The sequence below is a fragment of the Symphalangus syndactylus genome, chromosome 17 (assembly GCF_028878055.3).
Source record: "Symphalangus syndactylus isolate Jambi chromosome 17, NHGRI_mSymSyn1-v2.1_pri, whole genome shotgun sequence".
NCBI classification, from domain to species: Eukaryota; Metazoa; Chordata; class Mammalia; order Primates; family Hylobatidae; genus Symphalangus; species Symphalangus syndactylus.
In genome coordinates, this window is record NC_072439.2 from 54,632,672 (window position 1) to 54,651,620 (window position 18,949).

An 18,949-nucleotide genomic window follows, 5' to 3' on the forward strand; every position below is an offset into this window, starting at 1 on the left:
AGACACCGAGCTAAAGAAGGAAGGGGTTTATTCAGCCGAGGACATCGGCAAGACTCCTGTCTCAAGAGCCGAGCTCCCCAAGTGAAAAATTCCTGTCCCTTTTAAGGGCTCACAACTCTAAGGGGGTGCGCATGAGAGGGTCGTCGTCGATTGAGCAAGCAGGGGGTACGTGACTGGGGGCTGCATGCACCGGTAATTAGATCGGAACAAAATAGGATAGGGATTTTCACAGTGCTTTTCTATACAATGTCTGTAATCTATAGATAAAATAAGCGATTAGGTCAGGGGTCGATCTTTAACTACCAGTCCCAGGGTGTGGCGCCCGGCTGTCTTCTTGTGGATTTCATTTCTGCCTTTTAGTTTTTACTTTTTCTTTCTTTGGAGGCAGAAATTGGGCATAAGACAATATGAGGGGTGGTCTCCTCCCTTAAGTGGAGATCCGGCCATTGCACTCCAGCCCGGGCAACAAGAGCGAGACTCCGTCTCTAAATAAATCAATAAATTCAGAACTGGCTAGTGTTTGGAGCTGAAGGCATCAGGGACAAAGTGGGGAGAATTAAGTCTAAAAGTTTACAGGAGAAACTCTTAGGTAATGTATATTTTCTGTGTCTTGATTGTGGTAGTAGTTACAGTTTCATAATTTGTTAAAACTCATTGAACTGTACACCTACAAGTGTTGCATTATATGTAAATTATATCTCAAAAAGTTGATTTAGAAAGAAAAAGATATATACTGTGTGGTTAAGTATGCAGTTTATAGATTCAAATCACAGCTCTGCCACCTACTGTTTGTGTGACTTTAGTCTTGTCACTTAACATTTTCATGACTTAGTAAGCTTAAATGCGGCTAACAATAGTACTTGTCTCATAGGATTAAGAGGGTTAAATGAGCTAATAAATGTGCGTGAAGTGATTAGAGGCAGCCTGGCACACAGCAAACTCTAAATAAGGAACAGCTGCTCTCATTACCCTTTGTTTTTCTCTTCTTTAACATCCTCATTCAATTCATCTGAAAATCCTATCACTTCTACTTGCAAAATATATCTGACATTTTTCTCCATCTTTTACTACTACTGCAAATAGCCTTTAAATTTATCTCTTTTATATTCATTCTTGCCCCCTTTCTCTGCCAAGTGGTTTTTAAAAATATAAATGAGTTCATATTACTACCTTGGTAATATCTTTCACTGGTTTTCCTTAGCACCTCAATAAAGTTCTGAACTTTTTATCATCACTAGTGTGGCCCTTCCTGAGAGCCTGTCTATGCATTTTTCATCACTCCTCCCGGGCCTCCAGCTACATTGGACACTTTTATTTTTCTAGTCTTGGAATTCATTAAACTCCTTCATGTCTAAGGCCTCTGCACCAGCTGGTCCTTCTGCCAGGAACTCTCTTCATCCAGGTCTTTGAATGACTGACACATTTTTCAGCTCTCAGCTTGAAATGTCAACTCTTAAGAGAATATTTTCTGGACAACACAAATAGAGGAGTGGCCCATGTGCAGTATGGTATTAATCTATCATATTATATTTCTACAAATGCTTTATTTTGAAACAATTAAAAACTTACAGAAGAGGTAATACTGTAGAAAGGAATTTATCCTTGAACTACTTGAGAGTAAGATTCTGACATGATGACCCAACCATTCCCTGTGATTTTAGTGCGTATTTTCTACAAACATAGACAGTCTTCTAAATAATCACAATACAAGTAACCTCAGAAAATTAAAATTAATACATTACTACCATTTACTTGTTTGACTCTATTCACATTGTCCCAATAATATCTTTTATAACAAATAGATCCAGTTCAAAGTCATGTATTGTATTTAGTTGTCTGTAGTCTTTCTGATCTGAAAAGTTTCTAATTCTTTCCCTGACTTTCATGACCATATTCTTTAAGATTATAGGCCAGTTATTTTGTAGAATGTCCCTCAGTTTGGGTTTGCATGATATTTCCCTATGATTAGATTGAATTATGCATAATTGGCAGAAATATCACAGAAATGATGCTGTGTTCCTCTCATTGCATCCTCTCAGGTGGCAGATGGGTTGGAATCTGCTGTTTACAAGTGATGTTCACTTTGATCACTTGATGAAGGTGGTGTCTGCTGGGCTTCTTCACTATAAAGTCACTCATTTCCCCTTGTAATTTGTAAGGATTTTGGGGAGAGGTACTTTGAAAGTATAAATATCATTTTGCTTGTTGAATTTCCAGTTTTTTCATTTATTAATTTAGATCTGTATCAATGAATGGTTCTCTATTTTATTTAACACGTTTTCACACATTACTATCACTATTTATTTTGATGCTTCAATTGTCCCAGATTTGGCTAGTAGGAGCCTCTTCAAGCTGACTTATTTTCCCTTTTGAGATATTCTCATCATCATTTGAGTCTCTCTTTGATTTCTGGCACAATAAGATGCTCCGGACTCATCTTGTACTTTCCCTGCCCAGGCCCTGGAATTAGCCATCTTTTCAGAGACTGTTTTCTTTTGGCAGAAAATTGTATTTAGAATCCAAAATCTGGGCTTCAAGTGTGCTTATTGCTATTGTGGTATTGGTGCTTGAGCCTTCTCAGTGGAATGAGCCAAGGAATATATATAAAATATATAATTATACATATCATATAATCACATAATATATAATTATGTATTATATATAAAATTATATTAGATATTAGATATACTTGTTATATATTACTAAAACATATTTCTATTTACATACTTATTTCTATACTTATCTGCAAATACATTGAAAGCCATGTTTTTCATTCCAATCCAGTTGTACATGATTCATTCCAGTTGTCCCATTTTCTATTAATTGTAACTCTATTTTCCAGAGGTGAGAAATCTGGCTTCTATGGTTTCTAGTGTATTTTCTTACATGATTAATTCTCCTATATGTAACCAGTCTCCAGTCTCCACCATCCCCCTCTACTGCAGGTGTTCTCACCCTGTTCCAGCTCTGATAATCTACACTAAGTGATCAAACTCCTTCTCCCCTACATTGCTGTGCTCCATAGAATAGTTTTAGGGCTGAAATGTCCAGAAGGGAAGGGAAGAGAAAGAAGTAGAGGAAGATGAGTTCTATTCCATATTCTTCATGCCAGTCCCCACAATGTAATTTACCTTGTTTCTTTCTCTTTCTGTTCTTTTCTTCCTTTCTTTCCTCCCTTCCTTTCTCTTTCTTTCTTTTTTCTTTCTTTCTCTCTCTCTCTCTTCCTTCCTTTCTTTCTTTCTTTCTCTCTCTCTCTCTCTCTCTTTCTTTCTTTTTCTTCCGTTCGTTTTGTATGTCTCTTCCAGCTAGAGCATAAACTGCAAAGGCAGTCACCGTTTCTTTCTTGTTTCTGGAAAATTCTTGCACTAGGGAGACATGCAGTAAATATTTGTTTCCCCAACAATGTACACATTTGAGAATTTAAAAAAAAACCCACTTACTTTTCTTTGAATTAATATGAGTTAAATCTCTATAACAGTGCAGATGGCAATCAGTTTGATTTCATATTTGACTCAACTAGGCTGTTTTAGACTTGTGAAAGTATAGTTTTAAATTCTCACACTCTTATTTTGTAACTTTAGAGTTACTGCCACCAGGAAACAAAACTTATATTTCTTAGTGTTTAGTGATAATAGCTTACTATTTAACATTTTTAGGATCTTATTTATAATACTCCTCTCCAAAGAAAGAGATAATTCAGTTGCAGAGGTTTTCAAGTCAGTCAACGTACTTATTCAGACAGTTCAACTGAAGACTTACTTTGTGCATTTAGGGTGTGTAGTTTGTTTTTTTCTTTATCCATGTAATATAAATATTATCATTTTGGATAGCATAAAAAACTGATTTAAGTATAAATTATTTTCTACCTGTCAAGGAGATAAATAACTCATTAAGTGGAAGATTTGGTTTCTTTATTTTGCTATTTCTTAGTATGATGTCTTCCAGAGGGAAAAGCTTTTGACTTTGAGACATTCTGCGTGCTACAGCATGTCCCATGTGATATACTAGTTGCTAAGGTAACTGTGTTTTCCTGAAAATACCAAACTAAACAGGAGCCTGAATCATCAGTGCAATTTGCAGCTATTACATTGATTTAAATTTTCCTTAGCATTCAAATAAACACAGACTTCCCAGATAATTCTGGATCCTTTCTGTGACCCATCTTCCTCTGCCTTTGATATTCAAAGCGTAATTGCACAATTACACAAAGACTTCAAAATATTTTATGAATTAGAACTCACATAAAATCTCAAGTTCCACTAATTAGGAATATGTGATAATTTAATCTGTACTGAAAATGTCTTTGCAATTTCTTTGTATAAGAATTTGCTAAGCAAAGGAGCAAAAGAAATTGGATGACAGGGCACCTAAGAGGTTAAACTTATTTGAGCCTTATCCTATTTTGCAAACAAATCAACATCTATAATAACCATTAAATATTTTTTTGAAGCAGAACTTCAAAACAGAATCTGCACTTCAAAACATCTTGTTAAAAATACTATAGTAACTATGCATGTTAACTATGCATGCATATTATATTCAAAAGCAATAAATCTGAAAGTCTTTATTTTTCTATTATTCATATATTTTCTAAATAGCTATTTATTCCATCAATTAGCAAGTTTGTTTGTTACAGGTTTTATTGAATGAAGCAATTTAATAAGCTACATAGATTTGAATAGGTGTGGTGATTCTATTCATGAAATTGATGAAACCACGTTTTCATTGATTTCTATTAACTGAAAGTGTACCTTAACATTCTGAATGAATTTCTCTTGCATACCTTCTTTGATTCTTTAGGTATTTTTTTAAATAAAGAAATTCGACTTCATTTTGAAATAACAGAAATATGTTTTCTGAATAGATTTAGTTTTAAGAGAACACATTAATATTTTTGGTAAAGAAATGTACATACCCGGTACAATGACAAAGAAAACTGCTTAAATCAAATATTTCTTCTGTTTCTTGAGTCAAATAGCCAGAATTCAAATTCAGCTCTGCCCCTTGTCTGCAGTGAGACCTGGCTTGAACCAGTGAAAGCATCAGTTCCCTCTTTTGTACTTCAGAGATTATAATAATGTCTCCTTCTAAGGGTTGTAGAGAGTAAATCAGATAATCTCTACAAGGTATCAACAGGGTGTTTGACATATAGTGAGCATTATCTGCTATTATTTCTATTATTATTAAGTACATTGGAATAACAAACTCATTTTAAAAATTATTTCATATAATGAATATAATCCTTGGGACCCAGGCACTTTAGATTTCAGGAAATGCTATTTTAGCTTCCTAGAGATGTCAATTTTATCACAGAGCCCTCAGTGAGGTATCTTTTGGTGAAAGCTCATACCTGCTTTATAAGAAATGAAGGTTCAACCAAACAAATTTTTTAGAGGGAAGCCTGGCCCCTCCCTTAAATTACAAAGCTTTCTAGTTTAAATTAGTTTATTACCCACTCCCAAGTCTTAGTGAACAAGGAGTATTTGAACATTGGCTGACATTTTCTGGATGACTCAGGCTGCTCCTTATACTTCAAGTAGAATGCTGCAATCCAACATTGTCCTAGGAGATTTCTGAAATACAGGGGCCGGTGTGTCATGGACAACTGTGGTTTTCTGTTTGGTGTTTCCTTAGACTCCTTCCTCACTCCCAGCTGTCACTTCTGTGCCTTTAGCAGTTCTGACTCTGTCTAATTTGCAACAGAGTCATGGGGGAAGAAATCAGGTTACCAAGTGAAATAAAATACCCAAGCAAGTAGAAGAATTGACAATAAATTTACATACAATGGTAAGCCATTTGGACAAGGATAGCTGCTCTGCTTCCTGTGGTGATTTCAGGGACTTTTGTGTTTGGGAGTGTGAGGTGGCTAGGATTCCAGCAGGCTAAATGAAACAGTTTACAATTAAACCTAGAGGTCTTGGGTGAGTTGGACATAAAGATGTAATGTTGAACAATGTTTCATTTAGTGGGGACACTGTCAGTGCCTATCTATTCCACTCTTAGTAGCAGGAAAGAAAAATGAGTCATGCATGTTACATAATCAATTAGTCACGTGAGTCATACCAGTTCTCCAGAAGTAGCTTTTCATCTGCTCTCCTTCAGATAGTAATCTAATTGCTCTTAATTACAGTTAAAGTTTCTGCATCTTGGCTTACACTATATATTCTCATGTGGAAATTAATTAATTTGAATCTCCTTTTAACATTTTTTGATAAAGGAACTTCTGTAATTTTATTGATTAGAATCTGTCATTTGAAAATACTATATGCCAAAATCTGCTGCCTTTAAACTTGAAGCTTTCTTCTTTTTGAATGTACATTTTTATACCAAGTCTTATTTTCATTTCTTTTCAGTAATAGAAAATTTGAAGATATGTTGTCCTATTTATCTGTATTAATTATATTGTTTACCTATTTATTGTATCTGTTATTTTTGATAATCAAGATATTATTATTTAGTTGATTCAATATTTTTATTTATTTCAATATTCTTAGAGCTTAAACAAATATATACTATGGTCTTGTGAATCATTTTTCTATCATTATATGCTTATCAGTGAATAAATAAATGAATAAATGTTGATGCCAAGTTTAGAAAAAAAAATAACTCATTCTGCTTTTCTTAGAAAAATGAGGGTACTCAGTCACACTATGTCAATCTCGTATCTTAAATTCCTGTTGGTGAACTTACTTCCAAGTTAAAGAAGTCCTCAGTGTTTTTCCCAGTCCCTCATTGGAAGAATGACTAGCAACATGCATACACTTGGAAAGTGACAGATTTTTAAATGAACCATCCCCTTGTTGCTTGCTACTTTCCATCATGGCTCAAAATATTAAGACTGGCATCTGCTTCTAGTCTAACATGTCTATGATGTCTTCTTCACAATCATGTTGCTTAAAAGCACTTTTGTTAGCTCATCACTGGAAGAAGAGAAAAGATGTGAAAATAACATATCTATGAGTATATGACAAGTGACATATCTGAGTATATGACAAAGTGCTATCAATAATACAGATCATAAGAACTAGAAGAGGCAATGGAAAGAGGCTTTGGAAAGAGATTTTATTCAACAAATAGTTGTTAACAACTTACTATGTGTTAGCATAGGTGTTTGTGGTGTAGGCTAAAAAGTGCATCCCACATCTTAATTCCTGGTACCCGTGAATTTTACCTTATATGGCAAAAAAAAAAAAAGATCTTTGTTGATGGTTATCAAGTTAAGAATCCTGAGATGGGAGATTACTCTGGATTATCTGGACCCAATGTCATCACAAGTGTCCTTACAAGAGACAAACAGAGGGATATTTGAAACAAACACGAGAGTGTGAAGACAAAGCAAAGGGAGATTCTGTGAAGACAGGAGTGATGCAGCCACAAGCCAAGAAATGTCAGCAGTCACCAGAAATTGGAAGAGGCAAGACACAGACTCTTTCCCCTGGAGCTTCCTGAAGGAGCACAGCCCTGCCATGCCACATTTTGATTTCAGACCAATGATACTGATTTCAGATGCTGGCCTCCACAACTGTGAGAGAATAAATTTCTGTTGTTTCAAGCCACTATGTTTGTGGTATTTGTTACAGCAGCCTCAGAAAACTCATACAGTGCCTGAAGCTGTACCATTTTTTAAAAAAGACACAAACCTGGCTTTTTATTTACATAGTGTATGATTGCTAAAAGTAAGACAGAAATTCTAACTAATAACTGCCTACTTTATGCCAGGCATGTTGGCACTTTATTTTCATCATTTCATTCTTCACAACTCCATTCTTTCTGCCTGACCAGCATTCACATTTTTTAGTAAGAGCTTTCACATTGGTGTAAGCTTTAACTTGGGCTTTTCAATGCAGTGGTTTGAATTTACATGTGAAGTTATGTATAAATAGTGTGTGATTAGCTAATAATAATAGCATTTGCCTTAGATGGTATATGTTTTTCAGTTTTTAATTTTTATTCAAAGTAGCTGTAGTTATTGGGTTTCCAGCTATCTTGATACCAAGCCCATGAGGTTTGGTGTCAGCTATTCTGTCTGGAGTGAATATTAGGGAAACCTGAAGGCCAGACCCCAGTCTAGTCAGTTAATAAGTTGAGAGAGAATAGAAGAGATATTTCTTAGGGAGGAAAGGTTTAGCCATAATTCAATAATCTTTTTTTTTTTTTATTTGAGAGAGGGTCTCACTTCAGTTGCCCAGGCTGGAGTGCAGTGGCACAATCTCAGCTCACTGTAGCCTAGACTTCCCAGGCTCAGGTGATTCTCACACCTCAACCTCCCAAATAGCTGGGACTACAGGCACACACCACCACATCCAACTAATTTTTTGTATTTTTAGTATACAACGGGGTTTTGCTATGTTGCCCAGGCTGATCTCACACTCCTAGACTCAGGCATTCCACCCGCCTCAGCCTCCCAAATTTCTGAGATTACAGGTGTGAGCCACCGTGCCTGGCAGCAATCACTCTTATTAGCTATCATCTGAGCAACTGCTACTTATCTCTAAATATTCAGAAAAATGCAGAATTGGTAGGAGGCAGTCACCCTAGGAAGTAGTCCACAAACCCTTAGGGTTTGGAGGGGTCTGGATAAAAAGGCAAAATGCCATGTCTGGTAGATACAGGTTGACTATTTCTTGTCTGAAAAGCTTGGGACCAGAAGTGTTTCAGATTTCAGAATTCAGATTTCTCAGATTTTGGAATATTTGCATATATATAATGAGATATCTTAGAGATGGGACTCAAGTCTAAATACAAAATTTACTTATGTTTCATATACACCTTACATACATAGCCTGAATGTAGTTTTATACAATCTTTTAAATAATTTTGTGCATGAAACAAAGTTCATATAGATTAAGCCATCAGAAAGCAGAAATAACACTATTTCATCCACCCCGTGATGTCATGTTAATGTTAAAAAAGTTTTAGATTTTGGAGCATTTTGAATTTCAGATTTTTGGATTAGGTATGCCCAATCTGTAGCATGTGTTTTCATCAACCCCTATGCCCAACCAAACTTCAGTGCTGCTCTGATAGTTCCTCTGAGAACATCAGCCCTGATGGTAGTTGCCATAGAGTTCCGAGACAAGAGAACTATTGATGATTTTCCCAATGATTGAACACAGTGGGCAAGGGAAGGAACTTTATTTTACTATCCCTTTTTCTGCTGCTACCAGCGGCCTTCTTCCCTTGACAGCAGGCTCACCATATCCCCACTCCAAAACATGCACCCTTCCCAACTACTTTCCTTCTCTCAAAAGCTTTCTCATGTATTTGTTGATTATTTCTTGGCAGTTGTATTTCCTTCATAGAATGTTAACCAAAGAAGAGAGGGCCCTATGACCATCTCTCCAGAGCAGACATTGGACTTGCACATCAACCCCCAACTCAAGCCTATTTACAAGCCAAAATCTGGCTTCACTCCTACCAGAATGAAGCCCCCAGATGTCCCGCTACTATTAAATCTGCTGGACTCTCTGTCAGAAGGTATGTTTCTTGGTGACTATCGAGATTGACCTAGCTTCTTAGGGACTTAAAGGCTGCAGGAGCCACCTGACCTCTTCTTTGCCTTGTGCATATAGCCTGAGATTTCTCCTCTTTTCTCTCTACTGAGTCTGGAAATCTGGGAGGTAGCGTTAACATTTCATGTGTTTTTTCCCTTTAAATGTTATATGGTATGCTTTAGTTTCTATGTCAATGCCAAAGTGGTTACAGGTAAAGCAATCTTCTTTTATTTCTACCTTCCAAGCTCAGAAATTAGTCTTAATCAGATTGAAACATCTCGACAAGAGAATGGGTACAAACTCCAAGTCAGGCCAGACAGACTGTCATAAAAATGTGAACCTTGGACAGAATGTGATAAAACCTGAAAAAGCATTGGAACCAGATGCTTTCAAAGAAAGTGCTTCAATTTGCCTTAGTTCCAGCCTTTAAAATTAGCATATTTTAAATTTTGTTTAAGTTAGTATATATTTGTCTGATCACCAAAAACCTTACTTAACTAACCTAACTTGTAAGTTATTAGAAAAAAATGAAATAAGATAATGTATGTAAAACATTGAGCATGATGCCTGGCACAATCATTCAATTGAATGTAAACTATGGATATAATTAAGGGCGATAGTAAATATCAAATCAGAATATGTACAAGCACTTTATGGAATTTTTAAAGCACTATACAAACGCCAGGTATTACAAGTTTATTTTTATTTTTACTCTAAGGGGACAATTTAACATGTTCAGATTTTAAACTATTGTTACTTGAACTCACGTTAATTATTTAAAGGGTTCAGTCTTGTGTTCACTCCACTATATTAGAACTTATTGTACCTGTTCTTTCTCTTTAGATAAACAATGATAATGTGTTCAACTTAACCCACTTGGAATTAATTAAATTAGCCTATTGGAAAAATAACATATTTGGGGTACATTTCTGAAGACCCATCTCAACGTTAAACGTTTCCTTAATAAATTAATAAAATTAGGTGACAGTCTGTCTCTTCTGACCATCTGGGTTTTGACACTAATTGCTGCTGATGAGTTCTTTCTGTTGAATTTTTAAGTTCAGGTAGAAACAACATTTCGTTCTTTATCATTCATGCTTCAATTCACACTTCCTCACTAAGGAGACTTCAAACAAACAGATTAGGAAAAATTAGCAGGGCGATAACTCCAGGGTATGTTCATATACTTTAATTAGAAAATATGTTTAGGCTTAAAAGTTAAATACTTCTAGATAAACTTAATTAAAAATAGATAACACCATCAAGTAGAAGAAATAGAATTAGGTTTTGGCTTCCTGGTATAATCAGTAGATAGTTGACTAAGAATCTTTTTTGCCCAGATATAACAGGTGTGTACCATTCAATCAACCAATTAGCAAACATCTTATTAGTGGTTTTGTGCTTAGCCATTGATATTGCAGTTACTAAGGTTACACAAGATATATAAAAGAAGCAAGGAATTCTAGAGTCATAGACAGTTGAAGATTCAACTTCGCTACCTGTTAAATATTGTATTTACTCTTCCTCGGCTGTATTACTCTTCCTCGGCTGAAAATAAGGGGGGCTAATGGCTCAGCGAACCTTTCAAGGGGATGATTGAATGAATAGTGCCTATGAGAATGCTTAGCAAATATCTAAAAGTTATTTTTTATAATAACTTTAAGACACGGGAACTGATAAGCTTATACATTAACTAGGAAGGCATTATCAAATACAAGGTAATTTTTTATCATCGAGTCCAAAATTGGTGATATAGACTACTTCTGGAAACATTCACAACCTGGATCAGAGTTTTGTTGAGCCAACAAAATGTTAACTGATATTTTTTTTATTTCAGTAAATATCATCTTGGAATTGTATTTGATACCTTTCTCTCTCTCAAGCCTATATCTGATCTATCAGAAAATCTTGTTAACCTTACTTTCAAGACACACCTCAAGTCTGTTCATGGTTCATCACCTCCACTGTTGGAATCCCAGTCCAAGCCTCCATTATCTCTCACCTGGCAAAGTGCAGCATCCTCCTAACTGGTTCACCTGCATTTACTTGTGCATCTCTGTTAATCATTCTCACAGTAGTCAGTGATTCTTAGTGAGGTAAAGCTTATCACATCACACTCCTGTTCCCAATTATTAAATAGCTTCCCATACATTTAGAACAAAATTTAAAAAGGTTACCAAGGTCAAAGAGGTTCTTCAGTATGTGGCAATGGCTGCCTCTACACCTCATTTCCTCTCCCTCTTGCCTCATTCACTGGCTCCAGCCTCCTCTTCCTCCTCTTCCTCCTTAGACTCAGGATCTTGACAGCTGTCTTAGTGCTAGCTATTCTCTCTGCCTAAGATGTTGACTTCTATCTCATAGCAACTATAAACGTACAAATACAAAAAATAATTCTGAATTGTGAAAGGGAAAGCTGTTGGCAAAAGGCAAAACAGTATTTTAGAAAGCAACGTAAAAGAATATCTTCATCACTTTGGGGGTCTTTGTTCGGGCTGCTATAACAAACTACTGTAGACTGAGGGACTTATAAACCACAGATGCTGTATTTATTTCTCACAGGCTTAGATGCTGGGAAATCCAAGATTAAGGCACTGGCTGATTTACTGTCTTTTGAGGGCCCACTTTTTGGTTCCTTCTCATTGTGCCTTCTCACTGTGTTCTTTCATGGCAAAAAAAAAGGCAAAGGAGCTCTCTAAGGCCTGTTTGATAAGGGCATTAATCCCATTCATGAGAGCTCTTAGATCTTCCCTCATGACCCAATCATCTCCCATGACCTTATCTCCTAATACCATCTGTGTTAGTCTGTTTTGCATTGCTAGAAAGGAAGACCTGATTCTGGGTAAATTGTAAAGAAAAGGGGTTTATTTTGGTTTATGGTTTTACAGATGTACAAGAAACATGGTGCCAGCATCTGCTTCTGGTGAAGGCCTTAGGAAGCCAACAATCATGGCACAAGGTGAAGGAGGAGCAAATGTGTCACATGTAAGAGAGGGAGCAAGAGAGGTTCCAGGCTCTTTAAACAACCAGCTCTTGCATGAACTAATAGAGTGAGAACTCACTCATTAATACAGGGAGGGCACCAAGCCGTTCATGAGGGCTCCACTCCCATGACACAAACACCTCTGACGAGGCCCCATCTTCAGCACTGGGGAATCACATTTCAAAATGAGATTTGTAAGAAATAAACATCCAAACCATCACATTTAGAACCAAGTTTTAACATATGAATTTGGAGACAAGGGGGCATAAACATTCAGCCTACAGCATTGGGTAGAGAAAAATTTATGAAATAGAACACAGAAACACATTAAAGATTACAAATTAGAGTACATTAACATAAATACTTTGTATTCATCAATAGTATTAAGAGTGAAATTGCATCATTAAAGTATACCTTTTAGTTGTGTGTACTTCTCTGTATATGTTTTCACACACTTGTACATACACATAGGCCACAAACTTGAGAGAGTGACTTATATCCTTCTTGTGGGGTAATCCGTGAAGGGAGAAGTTACTGAGAGAGAGAGAGAGAAACAGGACCTACAGCCTCCTTGAAGTGAAAGGGGGAATTGCATGTTATGGACCAGGAAAGAAGATGCTGCTAAAGCACAAGAAAGAAAGTGAGGAGCCCAAAAATTTGGGGCTGGAGGGACCGCGAGGCCCAGTCTCTGAAGTGTCTGGTAACTGTGCTGAAACATATTGCTCTCTAGCTTATGTGTGGTAGGTTATTGTGAAAAGCTCAATCCCTTCATTCTTGGGATTCTCTTAAGTGCTTCTTCCTGTAAAAGCACATTGCAAAAAAAATGAAATCATTATGTATAGTTTTACCTTTTTTTTCCATAGGATTGAAAAGAACAAAATCACCTTTTCATGAAATCTGATTCAGATACTAGATGGCAATCCGACAGTGCTGCTTTAATATGATTGCCGATTAATGAGTTCAAGTTTTATAATCTTCAGTATGTATTAAAGAGAACAAACAGCAGTTTAAGCATTAAACAAATTAACAGTGAAAATGATTTCTAACTATTTGGTAAGCTTTGGCGGAGAAGAGCTCAATATTTCACACCCAATCGGGACCTGTCCTGTGATATATTACCACCATGAATAAAAATGTTATACCGTATATGGTTATCTTTCCCTAAAGTCAAGAATGTTAATTTGTGACCTCTGGAAATAAACTCATCATAGTTTCTAAATATCTTGACTCTGAGCTTTAAAACAAAAGCAACTTGTTGTAAATATTTAGTCAGTAGTTATTAAATAGATCAGCTCAGCGTGACTATTCCAGCTGGAGGATTAGAACAGATTTCTTGCTGCCCATGTCACTGTATAAACCATTGTTTAAATAAGGCTGAGAAGGATGGAACTGATTATTTCTGCTCCTGGTATTCATTACATTTTCACAACACACTTGCCAGTTAGAGTCCACGTAATCTTAGAGCTAAAAGGAAGTCTGCAGTTAAAGCTTTCAGGTTATTTTCATCACTTGAATTTTCATTTGTAGGAAGTAATAAGGAGGAATATTTCTTTTGTGAAGTGAAAAAATTTATAGAAGTAGGTACTTTGTGACTAGATATGTGGAGTGAGATGTAGCTAGTATAAATCAAGTTCATTTGTCTGCAATAGAACTACCTATGCAGTAGCAATAATTTTTTCTTGTCTTGATTCCTAATCACAATCCATATTGCACAGTTTTTCTTTCCTTTCTTCCTTCCTTCCTTCCTTCCTTCTTTCCTTCCTTCCTTCCCTCCCTCGTCTTTCTTTCTTTCTCTTTCTTTCTTTCTTTTTCTTCTTTCTTTTCTTCTCTGGAAACAGTCTTTTTCTGTCACCCAAGCTGGAGTGCAGTGGCATGATCACGGCTTAATGCAGCCTCCACTTCCCAGGCTCAAGCAATTCTCCTACCTCAGCCTCCTGAGTAGCTAGGACTGCAGACACACACTACCACGCCCAGCTAATTTTATTTTTTTTCTTTTTTGTAGAGATGGGGTCTCATTATATTACCCAGGCTGTTCTTCAACTCCTGGCTCAAGCTATTCTTCCGTCTTGGCCTCCCAAAGTGTTGCGATTACAGGCGCAAGCCACTGCGCCTGGCCCACAGTTTTCAAAAATAATATTCGAGTACAATTATGCATGCTGGTCTCTAAATACCTTCATGTCTGAAGTGTACTTTTAAATTTATATGTCTACATGTAAGTTTTTCCTAAGAAAACTTAGCAGAAGTCTAATTAATATTAAAAATATTTTACCCATCTGCTCATAAGAAGACTCATCTCAGACAATAGAATAGAAAGGGCCACAATGTGACAAAGTTGAGAGGTATAATTCATTATTGTTATTGCACTATCTATATACACTTCCAATTTGGAAACACATACACTTTTATGGATTCTAAAATTATACATTATTTTCTATATTTCTTAAAATTAACCCAATACAGTAATTACTGCATTTGTTTATTTTTTTTGGTGTTGATGATTAATAATCAAGCTTTCTCTGTTCCATTTCAATTTCCAAGAATTTTCCTCATTATTCAAATTTAGAAAATGAAATTTTAATGTAGATCATGCCCCTCAAGATGTAACCACTCTTTTCTCTCATACGATACTTGACCACCTTAAAGGATATGAGTAAAATCTTCCAAACACTTCATGTTGTAAACACATTTCCAGTAGTGATTTTACTTTGTTTTTTAAAAAATGAATGAAAACAGATATAGTGCCATGTAAAGTTAGCTCCTCTATAAAGTTAGCTTTTCTAATTGCCATATAAAGGAGGATAATTTGATTTCAATTTCCACAGCTACAGCGTAAGCTGCTGCTCATCTTGTTGTATTGTCTAGCTTACGTAAAAAGAGAATGTGTAGGTGGCTGAGCAAAATTCATTATCTCTAGCACAGAAGTAACACAAAAGGCAGAAGTAAAAACTAGTGTGTGTGATGCATCTCAGTGTTCAAAACACTTCCGCATCCATTGCATTTTTAACATAACAATGTATGGCCATATTCTTACATGGTTAGTTTCATGGGAGACAAGAAATGTCTGTGAATTGTTGTCTTTGCAGGAGAAGTGGGAAAAAGAAAAAAGGATAGAGTATACTGATCACTTTTAAGATTTTCATACTATCCCCACAAAATTTCACTGAATTGGCTTGGGAATCCATGAGGTTGGTCCACTTTATCAAAGCCTGAGGTCTTTCCACTTGCCCTAGCCAAGTATGTACACAAACTCCAGACCTCCTCTGATGCACAAGGGATCTTAGTATGTGTTAGGGTACAGGACCCCTAGAAACAGTAAAAAGCTGCAGAGCTGACCAGGCGCAGTGGCTCACGCCTGTAATCTCAGCACTTTGGGAGGCCTAGGTGGGTGGACCACTTGAGGTCAGGAGTTCGAGATCAGCCTAGCCAACATAGTGAAACCCCATCTCTACTAAAAATACAAAAATTAGCCGGGCGTCGTGGTGGGCACCTGTAGTTCCAGCTACTTGGGAGGCTGAGGCAGAAGAATGGCGTGAACCCAGGAGATGGAGCTTGCAGTGAGTGAGATCGTGCCACTGACTCCAGCCTGGGTGACAGAGCAAGACTTCGTCTCAAAAAAAAAAAGAAAAATTAAATGTAAGATTAACATAAATATATTCATATTAGTGAATCACGGAAGAAGACAATTGATATTTAAGAGGTAACAAATCCATAAACACATAAAAAACATACAGAAAAATAATCAACCTAATTTAGCAAACATGAACATATAAATAAATTAATATAAAATACAGTATTTGGACTATTTAAAAATGTTTTAGTAATAATACATGCTGTAGGTGAGGATCTGATGAAAAATATCCTTATGTATTATTAGAACTATTTTAATGGGAAGAACCCTTTTGGGAAGCAATATGATAATAAGAATCAAGAATAATTTAAACTATACACAGTTCATCAGGCTAATCCATATCTGCATATCAAATTTAAGGTAATAATATAAAATTTATAGGGAAGAACTCAGAAATATATTCATTGCAACACTATCTTTTAAAAAATGGAAAAATATAAGCAACTTAAATGTCCACATATAGGAGTAGCTAAATTACTCTGGGCATGTTAGCATACTAAAATATTAGGCATCTTCTAAAGATAAAAAATATAAAATGTATATATAATTTTATCTGCATAGTAACAGAGAATATGTGCTACGATATTAAGTAAGAAAAGCAGAGATCAAAGCTGTGGCCACATTGAGATGGCAACTATACAAATAGAAAGCCTGCTTATTGCCAGACTCTAGAAGTGTTTTTGGAGAAATGAGAAAAATTTTATTTTGTAAGTTGCCATGACCATGAGAAATATCTCTTGCATTAGGGTTATGTTGATGATACCATGTTGGTACTATAAAATCAATTTAAACAGCACATATATCTTCAAGAAAAATACAGGAAACTCTTTGGTACGTTCTTCATCACATTTAAGAGGAGAGTTGCTACAGAAATGACACGCGCATTAGACACAGCTGTGGGAGTATATGCAAGGGTAGATGCCAGGACTTGAGCTTGGATCTGATTATTACATCTGTGACCTTGGGCCTGTCTCCCTGCTTGTTAGTTTACAGAATGAGTGGGTTTGAAGAGGTATCCCCCTAGGAATATTTATGGGTTTTTGAGTGTATACTTGTTTTTTCCAATTATGTTTGTATTTAGGCTGCAGCAATCCTCTTTTGGTAGCACCATTATATTCTTTTTGTAGGAAAGTATAATACCTAGGAAAAGATGTCTGTTATTAGTGAAATGATTGTGATCTCTGAATCTGAAGATGTCACTAAGGAGAGCAACACCCTAACAGAAAGAATGAATGCTATCACAAACTTCAAGATAACTTGGAGACACTTGAAAATCCGGCAAGCAAATAGGTGTATATAGTGAATTAGTTATAAAAACCACTCTGCAAATTATCAAATCCAGGTTAGATTAGGTGTGTTCATTTGTTCTCACTTGTTTATGAAGTCAAGACATTAATACCAAAATTGTATTTACTCCAGAGCAATTGCATTAGGGCATCTCACTACTGTTTAACATATACTAAGAAAATGCTCCTTCACCACCAAGAACATTAAGCTTAAATAGAACATATACTCATTGGTTAAGTCAAGTTGGTTGTCAATTTTAACACAATACTGTGACTAATCTGGCAGTATTACAGCCTAAAAATGTATCTTTTTAAAGTTATAACCTGCAATTTAGAGTTAACATTTTATTATATTTTTTCTTTGAAATTTATAACTGGTATGATTAACTTACTTGTTAATTGCCTAAATATATACCAGTAAATTTGATAATTCATAGATATTTGCACATCTACAAAGAGATTAGTATATATCTACATAGATACAGACACATATATTTATATGACATGCACACACGCCTCAAATAAGATCACTTTTAAAGAAACTAAAGAGGTTAGAAGTGAAATAAAGAGCAGCTTTACAAAGCTTCCATTTTCTGTCATATTCATCTCAAATGAAGTCACAATTGATCACTATATTTAGCTAAATAAACTTGGAATAAATATAACCATCTCTTAAAATATGTGCCCTAACTGAAAGGTGAAAGAAAAAAAGTCTGTTTTTGTCAATTTTAGATACAGAATATGCTGGAGAACAATTCAGGATTTAGCACGATTACAGTCTTTTGTAACAAGTCAGAATTGATTAATCTCTCCTAAAATTTCATTTTAACTTAAAACCTTTGCAAAAACCACAATTCTTAAATAGAACCTTAAGGGGTCTACTCCATTAAACGCCCATTTCAAATAACCCTTAGCAAGTAATTTTTGGCAACACTGTATTTAGATATTACTTAGTGATTCTACATTGAGTTCTTCAGAAAAAAATTGGTACTTTTTAAAGGGAAAATGGTTTAAAACTCTATAATAGTTGTCATTCTCAAAATATTTCTATTTCTAGTTTTCTGATCTTGGCTACTTATGATTAAATACTTAATTATGCTTCATATATTGTAGTTTTCTATAATTTCTATTCTTAAGCAGAGTTACTATGCATTCATTTTTCCAACAAATATTGTTTACCTACTATATATCAGGATAACCCATTTACAAATGAATCTTATTTCCATGTAATTTACATAATATGTATTTTTAAGTAAGATATTCTTTATCATAAAATTATTTCTCTTAAAAAGTATACAATTCTGTGGCTTTTAAAGTAAATTCACAGACTGTACAACAATTACCACTATCTGATTGCAGAATAATATCACCCTGAAAAGGAACTTTAAACCCAATAGCAATCACTCTTTAATTCCCAATTCCCCTATTTCCTGGCAACCAATAATCTATTTTATATCTTTATGAATTTGCCCATTCTGGACATTTTACATAAATCTGATCATGCAATATGTGGTATTTTGTGTTTAACTTCTTTCACTTGGCATACTGTTTTCAAAGTTAA